Source organism: Anolis carolinensis, chromosome 1 (assembly GCF_035594765.1).
Source record: "Anolis carolinensis isolate JA03-04 chromosome 1, rAnoCar3.1.pri, whole genome shotgun sequence".
In the NCBI taxonomy this organism is placed as follows: domain Eukaryota; kingdom Metazoa; phylum Chordata; class Lepidosauria; order Squamata; family Dactyloidae; genus Anolis; species Anolis carolinensis.
Window position 1 is genome coordinate 332,235,279 of NC_085841.1, and position 21,358 is coordinate 332,256,636.

Below are 21,358 nucleotides of genomic sequence, written 5' to 3' on the forward strand. Positions count from 1 at the left end.
GGAGTCTGTCTGCCTGTTTGCTCTTTTTGTTTTCTAGCATTCAATCTCCTGTAAGCAAACTGTCACTTGGTGGTGTTGACAGATCTCTTCAGCAACTTCACAGATGTGCAGATGTAAGAGGCTGCTTTTGTGCCCAGACCACCTGGTGTTTTCAGAAACTATTCAATACTTTCTGATAAAGGAGCACATTTGGGGAGTATCCACTCTTTCCCCCATTGTTGACTCTGTTTATTTATTCCCTAGTTTGTTTTTAAAATGATGCAGATTTTATTCCTCCCCAGAGAACTATTGGATAACAAAACATAACAAGGGTATATTTTCATTAAGCTTAGTGTTCCAAAATGTTCTGAACATGGGACCAACTTTGTATGAAAGGGCTCTTGTTAATACAGAGTGACTCTCCAGTTGCTTTAGGCTATGGTTTCCATCACCTCCAGGAGCCCCCGGTGGCACAGCGGTTTAAACTGCTGACTGCTGAACTTGCTGAACAAAAGGTTGGTGGTTCAAATCCGGGGAGTGGGGTAAGCTCCCACTGCTAGCTTCTGCCAACCTAGCAGTTCGAAAACATGCAAATGTGAGTAGATCAATAGGTACTGCTCCAGTGGGAAGGTAATGGCGCTCCATGCAGTAATGCCGGCCACATGACCTTGGAAGTATCAATTGACATCACCTGCTCTTCAGACTTAATGTCAGGGGAAAACCTTTACCTTTTTAATTGTAGTATTTATACCCTTCTTTTCTCTGCCAATGGAGATTCAAAGTAGTTAACAATATGTGAATTAAACCTTTATTTCCAAAAGAATGACATTTTCAATAAAATCCTTCAAGAACATAATATTTTGCTCCTCCATGTAAACATTGACAAATGTATATTTCCTGTAAGATATGATGTATGAAGAGAAAGCTTAAGGTTCAACTTGAACTGACACTTGTGCCAGACTAAAAAGGCTTTGTTCACAAAAAAACTACAGCACATCTGGATGGGAGAGAGATGTTCTGAGACTTCATGTAGATATATGAAACTGTTGGTAATAGCAAACTCTATTGTTTTCAATGGGACAAAAAACAGGTACTGAGGAGATGGTATAGCTCAAGCATAGGCAAACCTTTGCCCTCCGGGTGTTTTGGACTTCTACTCCTACAATTCCTAACAGTTTACAGGCTGTACATGATGCCCTATGCATGTGGATAAGTAAAACTGGATAAGTTAAACAAGGAGTTCGTACTGCAGTCTTTATTTTCCTGATTTCATTACCAGTGTAGTGCCATTTCATTTTACTTACTACTGTATATTTTATCTTAAAATTATCCTAGAGAAGATATCAGAGAGTTATACTTTATTTGATTTGATTTTTATTATTCCTTTCCCTCAAATCAAGACCCAAGGCAGCTCACAAATATGATTAAAAGCAGGTACAAATAAAAACCTTGAAACAATATTAAGCAGTCATTGCATTACAACACATTTATATTTAATAGTACTGTAAAAATACTGCTGTTAAAAAATTAACAATGCAGCTCCTCATCCAGTGCACTTTTAGCAGCTAGGTTGTCAGTTGTCAAAAATCTATCAGAATAGGAATGTCTGCCTCTCAGCAGAAGGACAACAGGAAAAGAAGTGGAGGCTGGTGAAAGAAAAGATCATGAATGGTTATAATCCATAATACAGATATTTTTAAAAGAAAAAAGAGTAAAGACAATTCTTGAGCATTTTAGAAGAAGGCCTTGAGTGGTGTCTAAAAGGTCTAGATACTTTTGCCTACTCGTGCAGAGCGTATCTTCATTGGTTGTTTCATTTCATATATATGCATATTGTTTTGAATAATTTTTATCTGGAGTGGATAATGAGACATGTCGCATTATCACAAGATGCCTACACCCTACACCACTGGAGAAATTATACTTTTTAGCTGGTATTGCACCACCTGACATCCTTCGGGAAGTAGCAGCCTGCAATGAAAGGAGCAAGGCATTGACTTCTCCGGCCCATCCTCTGTTCGGATATCAGCCAGCAAGCCAATGCCTTAAATCAAGAAATAGCTTCCTAAGATCTACAGAGATACTCACAGGAACACCTCAGCAAGCGAGAGCCCAAAAGTGGCTGATGCCAGATGAGAAACTACCCCCTGGGCACACAGAAGACTTGGCGACTTGGAAGGCGCTGAACAGACTGCGTTCTGGCACCACGAGATCCAGAGCTAACCTTAAGAAATGGGGCTACATAGTGGAGTCCACAACATGCGAGTGTGGAGAAGAGCAAACCATAGACCACTTCCTACAATGCAGTCTGAGCCATGCCACATGCACAATGCAAGACCTTCTTACAGCGACACCTGAGGCACTCAAAGTGGCCAACTTCTGGTTAAAGGAAACTTAGTATAATGCCAAGTTTTTAACTTTGTTTGTGGTTTTTCTATACATTGTAATGGTATTCCCAGTTCACTTCTGACATGATTAATTAATCTGGAGTGGACAGCTGCAGAAAGCTAGAGAGCTAGCCCCATATGAGAACTTAGATGACCACATCCCTCCACTGCATCCACAAAAAATGCTTCCACGTGCCCCAGAATATGTTTACCATTGGGAGGGGGGCTTCCTGGGACATTTTTTTTACCATTTTAAGAACAGGAAGTGAACAGACATGACCATGTTGATTTTCTGTTTTAAAAATGATTTCGGCTGTGCTTAAATTGGCCTGGTGTCCTTAAACAGTAGAGGAAGTGCCCTGCAAACCTCATAGAGGGCATTTTGGAGCAATTCTCATTGTTATCTTTTGATCATGGGGTGGTTGGAGGGCCTCCAAATGTGGTAGAAATGTCTCCAACCTCCTCAGAGGTCATTCTGGGGGCTTGTTGGCTGTGGAAGGTTGCATCCATCTTACTTTAAACCTTTAAAGTGTGGGATTGTTAGCCGCCTTGAGTCCTCACGGGAAGAAGGCAGAGTATAAATAAAGCTAATAATAATCATTATCATCATCATCATCTCAGCCGGCATTTGGAAACAATAGACATTGACAAAATTACGATCTGCCAACTGCAAAAGGCCACCCTACTGGGATCTGCGCACATCATCCAAAAATACATCACACAGTCCTAGACACTTGGGAAGTGTTCAACTTGTGATTTTGTGATATGAAATCCAGCATATCTATCTTGTTTGCTGTGTCATAATAAAATAATAATAATAATAATAATAATAATCATCATCATCATCATCTAAGCAAAGCAGTAGATTTAATCCAATTGGTAAGTCCCAACTTCAGTAAGATCATTCATTCAATAACTGAGTGACAAATCCAAATCAACCAACTACTGGGCAAGAACAGAGGACAAGGTCATGTAGCGTTATGTCTAATGGTGCTTCAACTGAAAGGAGATTCGGCTACTGGTGTGAAACAAAAGTCTGAAGGTGTACAACATAAACCCTGCCCCTGAATTTGAAACACTTGAGTAGGGCAATTGATGTGATTCCATAAACATCAACCTTAAAATTAATTAAAGAAAAAAACAGCTACATATTTCAGCACAATGGGAAGCTTGATCCTTCATCTATTGGGTTGTCATAATGACAAAAAAAATGTTTATGACACATGTTAAATGTGAAAAGTGTTCTGTAAATTAGGACTGGGAAATTAATGAAACCCTCATGGTGACTGCAAGAAGGCGGCCTTTGACCACAAGAAGATCAAATCAGTCTATAGTCCAGGAAATAATGCCTGACTGCTCACTGGAGAGGAGGATATTAGAGGTAAAGATGCAGTACTTTGGCCACATAATGAAAAGACAGGAAAGCTTGGTGAAGATAATGATGCTAGGGGAAATGGAAGGAAAAAGGGAGAGGGGCCAACCAAGGGCAAGATGGATGGATGGTATACTTGAAGTGACTGGCTTGGCCTTGAAGAAGCTGGGGGTGGCGACAGCCGACAGGGAGCTCTGGCGTGGACTGGTCCATGAGGTCACGAAGAGTCGGAAGTGATTGAAGAATAAACAACAACAAACTCATGGTGATGGAATTCCCAGCATTTTTTTCACTAGTAGCTAGGCTATCTAAAGCTACTGGGTACTGTAGTCCCAACATTAGGAGGGCTACTTAATCTCCTTCTTCATTTAAATGAGGTCGAATCATTCAGTTTACATGCCATATGTACCCATTAGGTCTTGCCCTAGGTGTACTTCTAACAGACTTGTTTGAACATCAAGACTTTCTGTATGAACCATTCAAATTCCCGTCTTGTTAAAATTAGTATATTATTAGAAATAGAACTACTTAAGAATCTTGAGAGTTAAGATGTTACCCATTTTTGGAACCATGAAAAGAGATATAATCTTTTGTACTATGAATTGCAATTTCTAGCTGGTTAGTGTTTGAAAGAGTTTCCTTAATAATTTCCCAATCTTCAGATTCTGGGGTTGACTCTTCAAAGTTTTCTTACGCTTCTCTGCTCTATATTTCCAGATAATCTCTTTTTTTTTTGCTGGCAAAGAGCTTCGTTCCAGATAATCTGTCACTTGCATGACAAAGCTTTGCCCTTAAGGGTTAATTTCCCAGGGGTGCTGATTGTCATTTAGATGGTTGGTTCCATGTTCCTCGCTTGACTCCCTCTGCTGGCCCAGCAACATAAAGCCAACTGAAGTCAGTGGTATAAGCAAGTTTGCAAGTCTTGGCTGTATTGGTGCATTAACAGTGCTTTCAGCAGAGTACTATGCAATTTTTCTTATTTCTTTCATGTCTACCTCAAACTTTGGCTTTTCCAGAATGCTTTTGAAATCCTCCCTTTTCCCGTTCCCCTGTTGTAGTTTAGCTAAAATATGGGTAAATGAAATAATCATAAATTCTCCTACTATTGATGCCTCCATCTCTCCCTCGTTTCCCCTTGTTTTGTGTAAGTGTTTTAATAGAAAGATTTTGGGTAAAGAGCTGTCAAACTTCTCCTTGCAAAAATATTGTAAAAACTCAGTTTATATGGACTGTAGGATAGGTAAAACATTGCAAATAGCTACTACTGGTATTGGAGAGGGATATGATGTGGTGAGAGGAGTTGATTAACCTGGGCAGAGGGGGGAAGAGTAGATGAATTAAAAGAAGCCTGTAAGGGCATCTTTTAAGGATTACTTTTTGTTCTGTTTCCTTCATGACCTACTGCAGGGATGGGGAACCTATGGCCTTCCAGATATTTCGACCAACAATTTGCACCAGCCCTAGGCAGCGTGGATAGTTGCAAGAGGTTGTGGGACCTGTAAAAAGCATCTGGGGGATCCAGAAATCTACTGGGATCCATGTTTAATAGATGGCTTGAGATGACAGCTAAATGAGGTGTTAATGGGTTCTTGGTCCATGACTCAGTGAACTGAATAATCTCAAACATGGTGAAGATGATGGTGGTGATGATGATGATGATGAGTAGTAGTAGTAGTAGTAGTAGTAGTATTTACTTACTTAGGGATCCTTCATTGTCCAAGTATGATTGTCTTCCAGGTGTGGTGTCCTGGCAGTGGGTGTGTAGATGACTGTGGAGCCCTATTCTTGACCCGCATGTTCTTCCACAGTGAGGACATCAGTTTCCAGGTGGAAGGCAGTCCTGATCAGGGTTAGCTTGATGCACATTCCTCTTGGCACGTTTCTCCCTTTCACCCTCCATTTGTGCTTCTTTGAATTCCATAGCACTGCTGGTCACAGCTGACCTCCAGTTGGAGTGCTCAAGGGCCAGGGCTTCCCAGTTCTCAGTGTCTATGCCACAGATTTTAAGGTTGGCTTTAAGCCCATTTTTAAATCTCTTTTCTTGTCCACCAACATTCTGTTTTCCATTCTTGAGTTGGGAATATAGTAACTGCTTTGGGAGACAGTGATCAGGCATTCAGCCAGCATGGCCAGTCCAGCGGAGTTGATGGTGTAGGAGCATTGCTTCAGTGCTGGTGGTCTTTTCTTCTTCCAGTGCGCTGACATTTGTCTGTCTGTCTTCCCAAGAGATTTGCAGGATTCTTCAGAGGCAACGCTGATGGAATCATTCCAGAAGTTGAGTGTGATGCCTGTAGACAGGCCATGTTTCACAGGTGTATAACAGAATTGGGAGGACAATAGCTTTAAAAACATTGGTATCCCTACGGATGTGCAATACTAGTAGTACAGTAGAGTCTCACTTATCCAACATAAATGGGCTAGCAGAATGTTGGATAAGCGAAAATGTTGGATAAAAAGAAGGAATTAAGGAAAAGCCTATTAAAGATCAAATTACATCAAGATTTTACAAATTAAGCACCAAAACATCATGTTTTACAACAAATTGTCAGAAAAAGCAGTTCAATGCACGGTAACATTATGTAGTAATCACTGTATTTACAAATTTAGCACCAAAACATCGCAATGTATTGAAAAGATTGACTACAAAAACATTGGCTACTAACAAATTGACTACAAATAAAGATAGAATTGCATAAAATGAACTTACAGTAACAACATTGTCGGAAGTTAAATCCGTACAAAATTCAGTCCTTGTTGCCTAGAGAAACAGCTATGGATCCGGGCGGGAGGTGAACTATGTTGGATAATCAAGAACGTTGGATAAACAAAGGTTGGATAAGAAAGACTTTACTGTAGTAGTATATGACATTTATATTCTGCTTTCTATCTCTCAAAGGAAACTCAATGTGATTCTGAATGTATTTCTTTTTTTTATAGCCTTGACAATGCTAAGGAAAGCGATGTGCAATGGGAATTGTGTAGTCAGTTATACTTCTCTCAATCTTTGAAGTGTTTAGGTCCCATTGAGCCAAAACCTAAGAATTACAGACTCCACTGTTGTTCTACAATAAGACCAATCTCTTCCTGATTAGACAAATCAATGTTTATAATAGGGGGTCTTCTCAATGTTGTGCGAATGCAACTCCTCGTGGTGAGGAATGATGGGAATTGCTGTCTTTGATTAGACCTCAGCAAGCTGCATTATAGGAGGAATATAGTTCTGGCCCAACCAGGACTGGTAAAAATGACCAAGGACGCCAGACGAATTCATACATATACTCCAGTGCAAGGCTTCTATTTCTCAACTCTCCAACCTGATATTTTTAACCGAGGAACATGTGCTAATGTTCTCTGTTCCACATCAAAGAGCCATGGTCTCATTTGATGTCTGCAGGGTCCGCCTGAGGGCATTGCTCCTTCAAGATCTTAGATTCTGGAGTCAAGCTCCTTCAAATGCACAAGTCACTCTTTAAACAATATTATAAATATTCAAAGCACACAGGACTTAACAAAACATGCATTTACATTATATTTGCCACCATATATTAACTGATTAAGAATAAAAGAGAATGCTTATACTGCACTAAAATTACACTAACAGCAGAAAAGCTTTATAATGATATCAATACTTTTTTGTACTCATAGACTCAATAAAGCTCAAGATTGCTGAAAACATTATTTTCTCTCTTCTCATAGGCATGCCATTTTTTAAAGACTGGACTTAATAGTTACACGCCAAGCCTGATTCAGCTATTCCTTTCCTTTTGGTAGTTTACCTGATTGCCTTTCTATCACTATTAAATTTTTGAGTAGTTATTAGTAGCAAATTTAAAATCTTTCTCTGTTGTAGCTATAGTTCTGCTCTTTAAAAGACCCAGCAATGTGCATAGGAAATCCTTTGACATGGCATATATCTGTATGGGACATCTTTAACAGAAGTTTCAAGACATGCTTCTTGAAATAGCAGAAAATGCTTATTTACTGCCCAAGAAACTATTCACATTGCATGCAACTTTTATTCTTTTGTAAATTCATCTGACTATTGGCCATCACCACTACATATGGCAATGTATTCCAAGAATTAATTATGTGAAGTACTCCTACCTTAAGTTAATTGCCCACCAATTTCACAGAATGACCCAGAGTTCTAATAGTATAAAATGGAGAGAGAATGATTTTTTATACTCATAATCAAACACTTGATAATTTTAATGAATTTTCAACATGTCCACCCTTACATGCAACTCAGTATGTGAACACTTTTTAAAGGGGGAGACCTCCCATAAGTTCATCAACAACATAACCCATGATCGAGATGACTCGGACTTGGAAGATAACTTGTTCTCAGCCCCAATTAAATGAAAAGCAGCCACTGAAATCGGAGAGGGTGAGATTTAATTCTGGCTCCGTGGAGGTTGTTTTCCTGTCCCAATCCCCATACTTGAATTCCCCGCATGCATCCTAACTCACTTCCCTCTGAAGGGAGAAGTGCAACATATGTGGAATGATTTTGACTGAATAATGAGCATATAGATATAGATATCTTTTTTAAAAAAACCCTCTCTCTTGCTCCAAATATAAGGTCCACCTACTCCATTTCGGTTGTCATTGGAATCTATCACTAGGCTGTGCATTTAATGGTCTTGCCTAATTAAACTTTAGTTGTCTTTAAAAAAAACTTGAAATATATAACTGAGATTTTCCCTAGTATGGGAAATTCTCTATGCACATGGATATGTTCCCGGACTTCACATGGATCTGTAAAACTACAGATCCATATTGAAATGTATGGCTTCTGGACCAATAATGTGATAGTCATGCTGGAGGACCTAGAAAAAGTCTAGAAAGGACATATTTTGTCGGTCATGGGTAAATGATACTGTAGATACTAGGCCCAAGAATATGGGGGTTGTACTGTAGTCTTACTTAGGCAATCTCCCGTTGTCCAAGTATGATGGCTTTCCAGACGTCACACTCAACTCCTGGGATGATTTCATCAGCATTGCCTCTGAAAAATCCTGCAAATCACCTAGGAAGTCAAGCAGACAAATGTCAGCATGCTGGAAGAAGCAAAGACTACCAGCATTGACTCTGCTGGACTGGCCACGTTGTCCAAATGCCTGATCACAGTCTCCCAAAGCAGTTACTATACTCCCAACTCAAGAATGGAAAATGGAATGTTGGTGGACAGGAAAAGAGATTTAAAGATGGGCTTAAAGCTAACCTTAAAAACATAGACACTGAAAACTGGGAAACCCTGGCCCTTGAGCACTCCAACTGGAGGTCAGCTGTGACCAGCAGTGATGTGGAATCCAAAGAGGCAAGAATGGAGGGTGAAAGAGAGAAATGTGCCAACATTGCAATACATTCATTCCCATGTATCCTATAATAATAATAATAATAATAATAATAATAATAACAACAACAACAACAACAACAACAACAACTTTATTTTTATATCCTGCCCCATCTCCCCGGAGGGACTCGGAGCGGTTTACATGGGGCCATGCCCGACAACAATACAATAACAACAATAAAAAATAAAACAAGATCGGCAATAAAACAATGTCGCATCAATAAAAACATAACATCAACAAACAGTTATAAAAGTCAGTGCACGGCATAAAATGGTTAAAAACAGAGCTGTTTGTATCCTATGTCCTCAATGTAGCTGTTTGGAAAAAGGTTACTATGACATATAGCAGCTTCATCATATTCCATGTACCTGTAAAGAAACCCTACTGTAGTCAGTATCCATGAACAGCATTGTACTGTATTAGACAAGGTAAACCTGAAAGGGCTGAATGCTGTTTGCTTCCTCTCTTCCCCATCCTTCTGTGTTAGCCGCTTGAGGTGGTAATTATCATTCTGTTTCTGTCCAAGGATGGAGGAATTAACTGTGACTGATTTGCTGCAATGTTGCAATGTCCAAAACAATAATAACTTTGTTGGCATTCCAAACATGAAGTGAAGTCTCTTTGAAAAGCAGCACAAGGATTTGCATGGGTCTACGCTGCAGTTGATACTCTTTTTTCATTTAGGAGAAGGGGAAAGGTCACATGGGAAGAAGAACAGAACAGTTCTTTAGGGTAAATATCAAGCACAGAGTTTGATTTACACATGTTAAACTTTTATGCACAAAATTCATTCATCTGCTCTTTGTCCTTCTCAAAAAACGTTTTAACAGACAAAAAAAAAAGATCGAGCACCTTGAGAGATCCCCTTTTGTCAGTTTCCATACCTTCTCAACACAGGTCTTACTATGACTGCTCTTTTCTAAGAATTTGCTTCTCCAGTGTGTTTTAGAGCTCAGTTCCTTTGTTTCTTCTTGCCTTTCATGCAACTTCTTCATCTTTCTTTCCCCTGTGCCCGCATGGAGACTGCAGCAGTTGTCAGTTTTGTCACAATGATGAGCTGTCAAATAAAAGACCATTCTGGTTATGCAATCTAGAAAAAGTAAAGTAAAGCTAGCCTTTACTCTCTGGCTCCTCAGAAACAAGAGTATCCCAGAGCTGGGATAATTGGAGAACTGCTGGAACGTATAAGGTGTCTCCAAGGGTGCTGTATAATCAAGGTCAAGGAAGATGCCCTTTCCTTACAATTGTACGTTCCTTCTTCTTTAGTGCAAATGATGGCAGGATGGGGAAGGCGCGGAGAAGCAAGGTGTGCAGCAGCTGATGATAACCTGAGAGTGTGAACTGCAGTCTGTCATCTGTGTTGGGTGACTCTCTTCAGCTGCTCTCTTTAATGGGAGGTGACAGTGTGGGTCATATGCAGATGTACAAATAGGCAGGAGACAGACTCTGCCACATCTTACTCCTCCAAGCTCTGCTCCTATCTCATCAGATTTCACTCCATGGCAGCAAGGGATCTGGTATGCATAACAACAAGCAGGGCATTTTATTTGGAAATATTATCTTGATGCCTCTCCATAAGCTTTCTAGAGGCCACAAAATGTGGGAGGATGTGTATGGTTCAAGTGATCACGTAGCCCACACCAAATTTTCTGCAGTCAATGGTTCTTGCTTTAGTTTCTTGACTGAATGTTATCACTTTAATTTAGCTCAGGCTCCAATAGTTTGAATGCAAGTATAATATCTAAAGAAAATATCTTTTAGTATACAAATTTTTATATATATATATATATATATATATATATATATATATATATATATATATACACACACACACATACACACACACACACACACACACACACACACACATACACACACACAGTAGAGTCTCACTTATCCAACACTCGCTTATCCAACGTTCTGGATTATCCAACGCATTTTTGTAGTCAATGTTTTTAATATATCGTTATATTTTGGTGCTAAATTCGTAAATACAATAATTACTACGTAGCATTACTGCATATTGAACTACTTTTTCTGCCAAATTTGTTGTATAACATGATGTTTTGGTGCTTAATTTGTAAAATCATAACTTAATTTGATGTTTAATAGGCTTCTTCTTAATCTCTCCTTATTATCCAACATATTTGCTTATCCAACGTTCTGCTGGCCCGTTTATGTTGGATAAGTGAGACTCTACTGTGTATATATATATATATCTGTGTGTGTGTGTGTGTTTTTTTTTTTTTATAATGGGTGTAACAACTATTCAATGAATTGATACAGTGGACCATGGGTAACCCTGGGGTTTTGTTTGAGTACCTCATGGATACCAAAATCTATAGATGCTTAATTTTAATTAAATATAATGATGCGGAATGAAATGGCAAAATCAAGGTTTGCTTTTTGGATTTAAATTTTTTTTACAAGCCATGGATACAGAATCAGTGAATATAGAATCTGGATATGGAGGGCTGACTGTAGTTAATGACATTGATTTACATTTATATAAAGCAAAATGGAGTTGATTTTGGGAATCTTTTTTAAAAAAATCTTTCACGTATTGGATAGTTTATAGTCCTGGAAAGTAAACTGGCTTTATGTTGGTTAGCTTGCATTGTTTGCATTATTCTGTAACCTGCCTCGGGCCACAATGAGAGACAGGCAAGAAATAATGTTATCATCATCATCATCATCATCATCATCATCATCATCATCATCATCATTGTTATTAGATATTGTTGTTTTGGTGTAGATAATCACTGCTTCTTATCAGCCATCTTCCTTTGTTGCATTGACTTTTCCACAATATAACTGAATAAGTTAAAAGAGTGCTTCATGATTCCATCTTCTAACACGGATAAGTAGTTTAAAGCACCCTGTTAGAAAAGTAAGTCTACAGTACATCTGCAGCATGTAGAGTTTGATGCACTAACAAAAAGACATATCAATGCTACTAATGCATATCTATCCCTCCCACTAGTATCCCTGAAGCAAATGCATTTGTGACTAGCATTTATTTTTTTAATCTCATCCAAGTAGGAATCAATGAAAAGAGGCAGAAGGCAGGGAAATACCCATCTCCCTCTCTGATATACAGTATACACACAGAGATGGGGTGGGGGGATGTGAGCATTCATATGCTTTCTGCTAATGTTAAGCTTAGGACTGAAATTCTATTCTAAATTTGGAAACAGATCTGAAGGAAAAGCAGTCTTTAATTGCATTTTTAGAGATGACCACAGGAAGCCAGCTGTATTCACATATGAGATGTCTTATTAGTAGTCCAGTTCAAGATTTAATTTTGCATGAACAAAGCATAAAGTTCCACTAGTATTTATATTGATGGTCTAAAAGGGCAACAGGATAAAAGAGCTTTCTTAGCATACACTACAAGCTGTTATTGGCTATTTGGATCAGGTAGTGGCGGTGAAGATGTACCATGGTACTATCTGGCAGCCATTGTGCATCCAGGGACTAGTCACCGCACAAGGAGGTATAGAGGATGCTTCTTGCATACTGTTTGCAAAAGACATTATCTTAGTGTAACTCCTAGTTAAGAATTTGTGCTAGTGCAAACTAGTTAGCACGAGTCACCAAGAGATTCCAACCTAAGTCTTCAACTTGTTGTTTATTAATTTCACCTATTAATCATGAGACAGTTATAAATTGTGATTAATTATTTACAATATTGGTCATACTGTATAATCTATTACATCCTGCACTTAAAACATGAAATCCTAGGATAGTCCCAGAAGACTCCAAATGTTCTAAATATATTGCTTAATTCAACATTAAAACAATCCAGGTTCAAAATATAAATGTGTATGAAATCACATCATAAAATCATAGCAGTCCTTGATGGTCTTAAGCACCTTCATCTTTAAAAGCATGCCTGAATAAAAAGGTTTTAGCCTGTCACCATTCTGGCGTCCCTGGACAGATTCAAGGGGTAGCACCGAGAAGACTCTCTCTCTTGCTCCCATCAATTGAGCTTGAGATGGAGGTGGAACCGAGAGAAGGGCCTCTCTTGAAGATCTTAGGACCTGGGCAGGTTCGTACAAGAGCATGCAGTTGGCCAAGTAGCCTTGACTTGAATCGTCTAGGGCAGTGGCTCTTAACCTGGGGTCCCCAGAGGTTTTTGGCCTCCAACTCCAAAAAATCCCAGCCAGTTTACCAGCTGGTAGGATTTCTGAGAGTTGAAGGCCAAAAACATTAGGGGACCCCAGGTTGAGAACCACTGGTCTAGGACTTTAAAGGTCATAACCAGCACCTTGAATTGTGCCCGGTAACAGACTGGAAACTAGAGGACCTGCTTTAACAGGGGGCTTGTCAGCTTCCTGCCACCACTCTCAGTTAGCAACCTGGCTGCAGCTCTTTGGACCAGCTGAATTTTCCGAGCACTTTTCAGAGGCAGCCCCACATAGGGCATGTTACAGTAATTTAGATGGGATGTAACTGAGGAATGTACCACTGTGGCCAGATCTGGCTTCTCAAGGGCTGGTGAACAAGTTTTAATTGTACAAAGTCCCTTTTGGCCACTGCCAATACCTAGGCCTCCAGATTCAGCGCTGAGTCCAGAATGACCCCCAAACTGCAGACCTGTGTCTTTAGGGCTAATGTGACCCCATCCAGCACAGGCTGGACCCCTATTCCCTGATCTGCCTTACAACTGATCAGGAATATCTCTGTCTTGTCTGGATTAAGTTTCAATTTGTTTGCTCTCATCCAGTCCCTTACTGACGACAGACACTGGTTTAGGGTCAGAACAACATCCTTGGCATTGGGTGGAAAGGCTGAGGGTGCCTGCCACAGATGTGGGTGAAACGTCAGGAGAAAAAGCTTCTGGAATTTGGCCATACAGCCCGAAAGACTCACAGCAACCCAGTAGTAGAGTTGGGTGTCATCTGCATATAGGTAGCACCGAACTCCAAAACTCAAGATGACTTCTCCCAGTGGTTTCATGTATATGTTGAACAGCATGAGGGACAAAATGGAACCACAGGACAATGGCCAGGAATTGAATAGGAGTCCCCCAGCATCATCTTCTGGGTACGGCCCTCCAGGAAGGACCGGAGCCACTGTAAAACAGTGCCTCCCAGTCCCATCCCAGCAAGACGACCCAGAAGGATACCATGGTTAATAGTATCAAAAGTTGCTGAGAGATCTAGGAGAACCAACAAGGACACAAACATCCTGTCTAGCTCTCTACATAGGTCACCCACCAAGGTGACCAAAGCTGTCTCTGTTCCATAGCCAGGCCTGAAACCAGATTGAAATGGATCTAGATAATCCATCTCATTCAGAAATCCTTGGAGTTGGGAGGCCACCAAACACTCCAAGACCTTACTCAGGAAGGGGAGGGTGGACAGTGGCCGATAATTATCCATTATAGAGGGGTTCAGGGATGGCTTTTTAAATTTAGGCTTCACAACTGCCTCCTTTAGGCAAGTTGAAACTTCACCTTATTTAAGGAGGCATTGACCACTCCCTTCACCCACTCTGCCAGTCCTCCTCTGGCCTGTTTGATCAGCCAGGAAGGACAAGGATTTAAAATATATGTGGTAGCTCTCACCTCGCCAAGAATCCTGTCCACATCATCAGAGCATGGTCAAGCTCATATAGGTCTTGTGTGTGCAGCTATTTTACTTGTGGCAGGGCCTCCCCTCCCAGCCCTTGACTGCTCCCAACTTCTGTTGAATTAGTCATCTGACTCAATCACTGTGATTAGAAATTGCAAATTCTAATGTGTGCTGAATGTGTGGCAATGAAAAATGGCAGCTTTTGCTCTTGGCAAACAAGTCAGGCGCCCTATTCACAGTGATGAGAGAACTGTCATGGATTGTAAACATATGCACCTAAGAAATGGAGTTCTACAATGGCATAATCCCACAGCTAAGCCAATAGTTTTCACTACAGAGATATTTTGAAGCTGCACGTTTTCTGTACTGTCAAGTTCAAATCAAGAGTCATTCAATTCTGCTGATTTCCAGGCAGAATTCCATGTGCCAGCTATTACCTTTGAAGTTCTACATGGCTTGAGTTCAGTCCTACCACCATTCCAGGCACTCCTGGAGAGTACTTGAGAAAGAGACTTCTTGGTGGCTTCTTTCAGATTATGAAGCTCCCTTCCCCAGGAGGCCCAGTTGGCTCTCTCTTTGCTTTATTATTTCCCTCACTGTGTCACCAGGAGAATTTGGAGAAGTAATCTTTTAGGGCTTAAGCAAATGGAGAAAACTTCAAGGCAAAACCTTCTAAGCATGTGATCAAGAAAAATGAATTACCTTCAGATTCCTCCTTTCTTAGCTGTGGCTTAGATTTGTCAGGTCCAAAAATGTAGGGCCTGTTGTAGAGATGCATGAAAGCACCATGAGTTGTGGCGCATGGTACATCTCAAGGCCATATTGTTATTGCCTCTGAGAGCACTTAATTGATCCACAGCATCCATGGGTTCCTATGGATTGTATGGATCTATAGAGGCCTTTTTTTAATGAAAATAAGAATAGCTAAAAACAAGTACCAATCAATTAGATGACCATAACCTTGAACATCCTGATTTAGTGCTTCATTTTCATGCAGTCTGGCGATGGAAACAATCCTCTGAATGGCAGTTTATTGTTTTAACTCACTTGAGTGATTTGCTAGTCTTCCTAATTGAGCTAAAGGGGCCTTTGTTTATGGATGAGTGTGTTAGGGCACATTTTACCTGCAAAATGTGTATTTAATGTTTCTTATTCATGTACCTGAAGTTCCCAAGGTGGTGATCAGTTGAACATAATTGATTTGTTTTAGGGATGGGTGCCCTTGGGAACCGCTTGCTGTGAGACGTGAAGTCCTGCACAGTCGGTAGCCCCATGCCAGCTAAAACAGTAATGCTGCCTCCAACTTTAATAAAAAAGGGATTGAAACGATTGCTAAGTGTTTTCTGAGTGATAAAGCTGTATGCCAGGAGCACAGTAATATATTACTGCCATTAAAGAAATTATGGAAAATAGTAATTGTGGCCATTGTTATCGCTATCTTGTCCTTCAATGTGTCTTTAAACAATCCATCACACTGATAAGGCTGAAAAAAATCCTGGCACTTTGTAAATATAAGGAAGACTCTCTGCTCCCTCCCTCTCTTTCGGTTTCAACACATGGCATGAGACTGCATTTCTTTCAAATTAATTTTGTGGTAGAATCACCTTCCTTCATCCCTCTCTTGTGAATGTTGGATCTCTCCCTGCAGGACAAAAGCAGAAGGTTTCTGCCACTCCTGTCTCCTTTAGTTGAGAAATCTGTAGAAAAAATAGCCATCCTTTATAGGAACAAAAGAAATTCTGAACGAGGTATTGCCAAAGCTCCATAGGCTGGGGATTTATTTTGGTGTATCAATGCATCTTTGATACACTTGAACAAGCCAGATGGGCTTGTAGAGGGTGGCAGTCAGTTTTAGCGCAGCCCTGGGTGGTAGAAGTCAGCAGAGAAAGCTTTGTATTTCTGCTAGCTGTGGGCAAGATGCTAATGTTCAATAAAATGGTCATGTAATCTTGCTAAGAAGGAATTATTTGCTTCTTTAACACGTATTTTTAGAGAATGATTGCTGAAAAGAACAGAGTCCATAGAAAAGACCTATAACTGATTGCCGATCAACTCGTAGTCCATTGTGACATTGTTGTTTGTAGAGGAACAACTGGCTTACTTTGGGAAGCAACAGGCTAGAGGGAAAGACTAACATTACCCCACTATCCTCCTTTTGGATAATATTAAAGAGGTGATCAAGTGGACTTTAATGCACTTTTAATTGAAAACTATGACTATAATATTTTATTCCTTTGGGTGTGTGTATATGAAAAGAGAGCAGTGCAGATGATGGAACACTAAAGTAATGCACTCCGAAAGACTAAATCCTCAAGGGAGACTGGCTGTCATGTTCTGCGTCAGCTGAACAGCTTAATGAAAACCAAGGCCACAATCCAACTTAGAATTAAGTGTGCTTAAACCCATTGAAATCAATGAGCTTAGGCATACTTAACTCTTTGTTGGATTGTGGCCCAAGTGCTTCTGAGGGATTATTCAAGTCAGAGTTTTCAATATAGTACACCCAGGGCAACCCATAGGTCAGTCTTATGGGATAGAGACATGGAGTGGATCAATGAGAAGCAGAATCAATGGCAAGCTAGAGACTGCACTAAGAAATCTGTATATGGGTTGAGTAGTACTGAAAGGGCAAGAGACAGAAGATAGACAGTCAAGTTAAAATGTATTAAATCTGACCTAACTATATGGAAGCTGAAACAGAGAAGGAGATAGGGAGACAACAGGGGAAGTTGGTTAATTGATCAGCAGAAGTATTTGAAGCAAGAATGTGGAGTCACACTAGTACAGTAAGATTCTGGAGAAAGCAATGGTCTGGTTCTCAAGCATTTATAGCAGGCATGGGCAGACTTTTCAGAAAGTTGGCCACATGCTGGGCCTGAGTGGTTGGGCTGGGCCAGGGTTTGCCCATGCCTGATTTATAGAGAAGTGAAGTCAGGAGAACTGATTTATAGAGAAGTGAAGTTAATTGCCTGCAGGATAGAAGTCATGAGTGCTTGAACAGTGGGGACAGAGCAATGATGGGACCTGGGAAAAGAGCAACACTTCTTCCTTTACTCTGTGGTCTGAAGTGGCACACAAGTGAACACCACAAAAATGCCACTGCGAAGATCTGTAGATGCACACAGGGAATCCCAACTTATTCTCCTCCCATCCACACTGCCAAATTAGAGCAGTTTGACACCACTTTAACAGACATAGTTCTATTCTATAGAAACCTGAGATTTATAGTTCGTTATGGTACCAGAGTTCACTAACAAAGGTTAAATATCTCACAAGACTATGATTTTCGTGTGTAATCTATGATTTTCTTATCTGAAATTCACTATATTTTGGGCTTCCAATTGAAGCATACCATAGAATTGTTCTGGAGGATCCAGTGATGTGTTCTCTCTAAAGCCTCCAGAGTGATTCTATGTTCAACTTCTGGTAGAAGTTGACCATAGAATTGCACTGGAGGCCTAGAGATAAAAAATTTTCTAGGCTTTGCTAGGTTCTTTGAAATGATTTTATGGTATTCAATACTTTTTGTATATAAATGAAGCTGTGTTTAATGATCTCTTGTAATGAATGGGCCTAGTGTAAATCAATCCCATCCACAACGTCTGAGAATCTGTAGGTAAAGGTGGATGAAACTGTTAACAACACAAGAGCTCTGGAAGTGCCTAGTGGCCCATACAACAGTCATTCTCTATACTCCCTCTCCATCCATTTCATGCAGGACTACATTTTCTTCTTTCATACACATTCAGGTGAAAGCTACATTTCTTCTTCCCCAAACATTCAGTCAGGTTCACTGAAAGGGTGTAATAGGCATAGAGATATGAACATCTTTCAGATTCAGTTGTGTTGCCTTTCTTCCAAATCCCCAGCATATTTGTTTTATATTAGGTTTTATTTCTTCTTCTTGAGGGAGAAAGCGTGAGTACATTTAAAAACTTGCATTTTCCAATTGGCTCAAGTGTGTTTGTGCTATTTTTTTCAATTCATGTTTTCTAAATTTATGAATGGTTTTGCTCATATTTTATGTAGGAGAAATAATACCAAAAGCCTCACAAATGTGTGCATTTCTGGGATATGGTACACTTTTTCTTAGAAAAAGGTTTGAGAGAAGCAAAGCAGACATTTTTTGATCAGAATCCTGACCAGAACTAAATTATTTTTTGTTCTTGCTTGGGACAGAGTGAATGGTTAGGGAATAGGGGCAGAGAGAATGGTTGTTTCTTTTAAAATATCGACCTTACCTGAAGTGAGAATGGCTGTGATTTTGCATTAAGCTATTCGGAGCATAATTCTCTGTGCAGCTCCCTCCTTGCCCAGCAGTTATCAAGTTCTGGGGGTCTATGAAGATGACCAGGTAGGACCAGGCTACACTTTTGTAGAAAAATAAAGAGAAATCAGGTCATTCTCCCAGATGCCCAGGGAAATATGGAGAGCCAGAAAAACAATCTTATTTATCTTTCCCTAGCTGCAAAGCTACCACTGGTTACTTGCCTCTCAAAGACATGAAAGACAACTTCCTAAAAGTTGTTACGCAACATCCCTCTGTAATCTGGGAACAGTTGTACCAACAGAAATTGCTCAGTGCAAAGTAGTGAGCATTTCATTTTGGGGTTTTTTAAAATAAGAATTTTCCCAAATTCACAGATTGTTCATAAATATGATGGAAAAAAGTTGAACTGCGGATGAGCTCTCTCTATCAGCTCCAGCTCCATGTGGGGACATGAGAGAAACCTCCCACAAGGATGGTAAAAACATTAATCCTGAGAGCAACAAATGCCATCACATTACTGAATTGGCCATTCATCCAGATCACTCTCTAAAAATCCACTTCCCTACTACCTCTTGAAACATTTGAAAAGAAAGCTGACCCCCATGCTTAAAATACGGAAAGAATGCTCTACCGTACACTTGTAACCAGTCTAATGTGATGAACACAGTGGGTTACCGGATTTTAAGTGTAGGACTCAGTGGAATTTAGTAAATGTGACAAATAACAATAACAATAACAATAATAATAATAATAATATCTTGTTTGCTGTGTCATAATAAAATAATAATAATATAGAAGTGGATAGAAATAAGTACATATGGGACACTTTGCTTCTTCAAGAGAAGGAAAGGTGAGTCTGATCATTAATTTGGATGAAGCGGCACCAAGAGTCTTATGTCGGATCAGTCTGTGTGTATATATATGCCTGCCCATTCGTATAAAAGGATATAGGATATCATAGGTCTCAAATTTTATCTCATCCAGCAGGAATCGTCTTAAGTTCTTAAGAAGCCTTTACTGGAAACAAAAATAGTACTGAACTAGTGGCAGAAAGGGGAGGCAAGAAACACAAACATTGGGGTGGAAAGGGAAAAAAATCAAATACAGGTGGAAAAAAACCCTCTGGGAAGAAAAACATTTCAAGGGAAATAAAAACATATCCTCTGAAACATTCCTGCCTTTTCAAAATCATACATTCCATCCTGAAAAAATACACGGACCCCATCTGTGATCTCTATTTTAGGTCGAACGCAGATGTATAGCATATTGAAACAATATCATCTCTACCGTTGATGCTGATTGTTGTTGCTAAGGGCAATAGGGATAATAATAATGTCCCAGCAGCAATGCTAACCAAGCACCCCAGGCAGCCAACCCAATCTGTGCCTCTCGGATAGCAAAGGGAAACAGCAGACAAAAATTACCTCCACACCAAGTTAAATGAGTGCCGCCAAGCTTTCTCTCTTGCTCCCTCTTCCCCCACTTTCACCACAGTACTTACCTGAAATTAGCTGTGGTCGGCGTTTCGCAGAGGTGAAGCCGGTTGCGATTATGAATGCACTTTTTGTTTGTCTTTTCACTGCCGAAATCCTGTCAGTGAGGAGAAGTGATAATAGCATGCTATTAAGTTCCTTTCTGTATAATGTAATTCTGGAGTCAGGAGGCTGTTTGGTCATTTATGCCTTTGAACAGCTCAGAATAATTTTCAGTTATTATCTTCCATTTTAAAGAGCCTGTTTCAAATATCAATATACAGGCTCCCCCTGTCTCTGCCTTTCCTATCACTTCATGCTGTTTTGTGATTTCCTGGCATCTGTTATTCTTGTGTGTGCTGAATTTTCGGGGATTTCATTTCTAAAAAAGCCTACAATTCTACACTGCTTTCTCCCTAGTCACCTTTTTATATTGACTGTAGCAAGGGACGAATATTTATTTAGCACCTGTAATTTGAACCTAGCTCTTCATACATCCTGAAGATTGACTCAATACCATGGTCTGTGATGGCTGAAAATGCTGGTTGAGAGTTTTAAACCACCAGCAAAGGAGGCCCAGCCTGTCGGTTCCTGTCAATCAGAGCATCCAGGCTTAGAACAGATTTAACAGGAATTATATTTACCACCATCCTTTGGCATCTGATAGCTATTAAAATATTTGTTTTATCATTTAATACTATCCCCCTTATGTTATTTATCAAAAGGGGACATGAGAGAAGCTTCCCAATCCAATGAACTGCAAGTTCTCCAATCCAGTGAACCGAAACTTGTATTTTAAAATATATATCTTACTTCTGAGTGCAAATCATAGTTCCACTCTATTCCGCTCTGGTCATACTTCATCTGGAATACTGTATCCTATACTTCACCACAATTCAAGAAGGATATTGACAAACTGGAAGGTGTCCAGAGAAGAAT

At 39.9% G+C, this 21,358-nt stretch overlaps 1 long non-coding RNA gene across 1 annotated transcript; it reads right to left on the reverse strand.

Moving 5' to 3' along the window:
* Positions 1–9,165: 9,165 nt before the first annotated feature.
* LOC134295531 (uncharacterized) lies at positions 9,166–21,062 on the reverse strand. The gene is made up of 3 exons (XR_010002138.1): positions 20,449–21,062; positions 18,919–19,047; positions 9,166–10,152 (listed from the first exon to the last, which is right to left on the reverse strand). It is a non-coding gene; the product is annotated as an uncharacterized LOC134295531 (long non-coding RNA).
* Between the last annotated feature and the right edge of the window lie 296 nt (positions 21,063–21,358).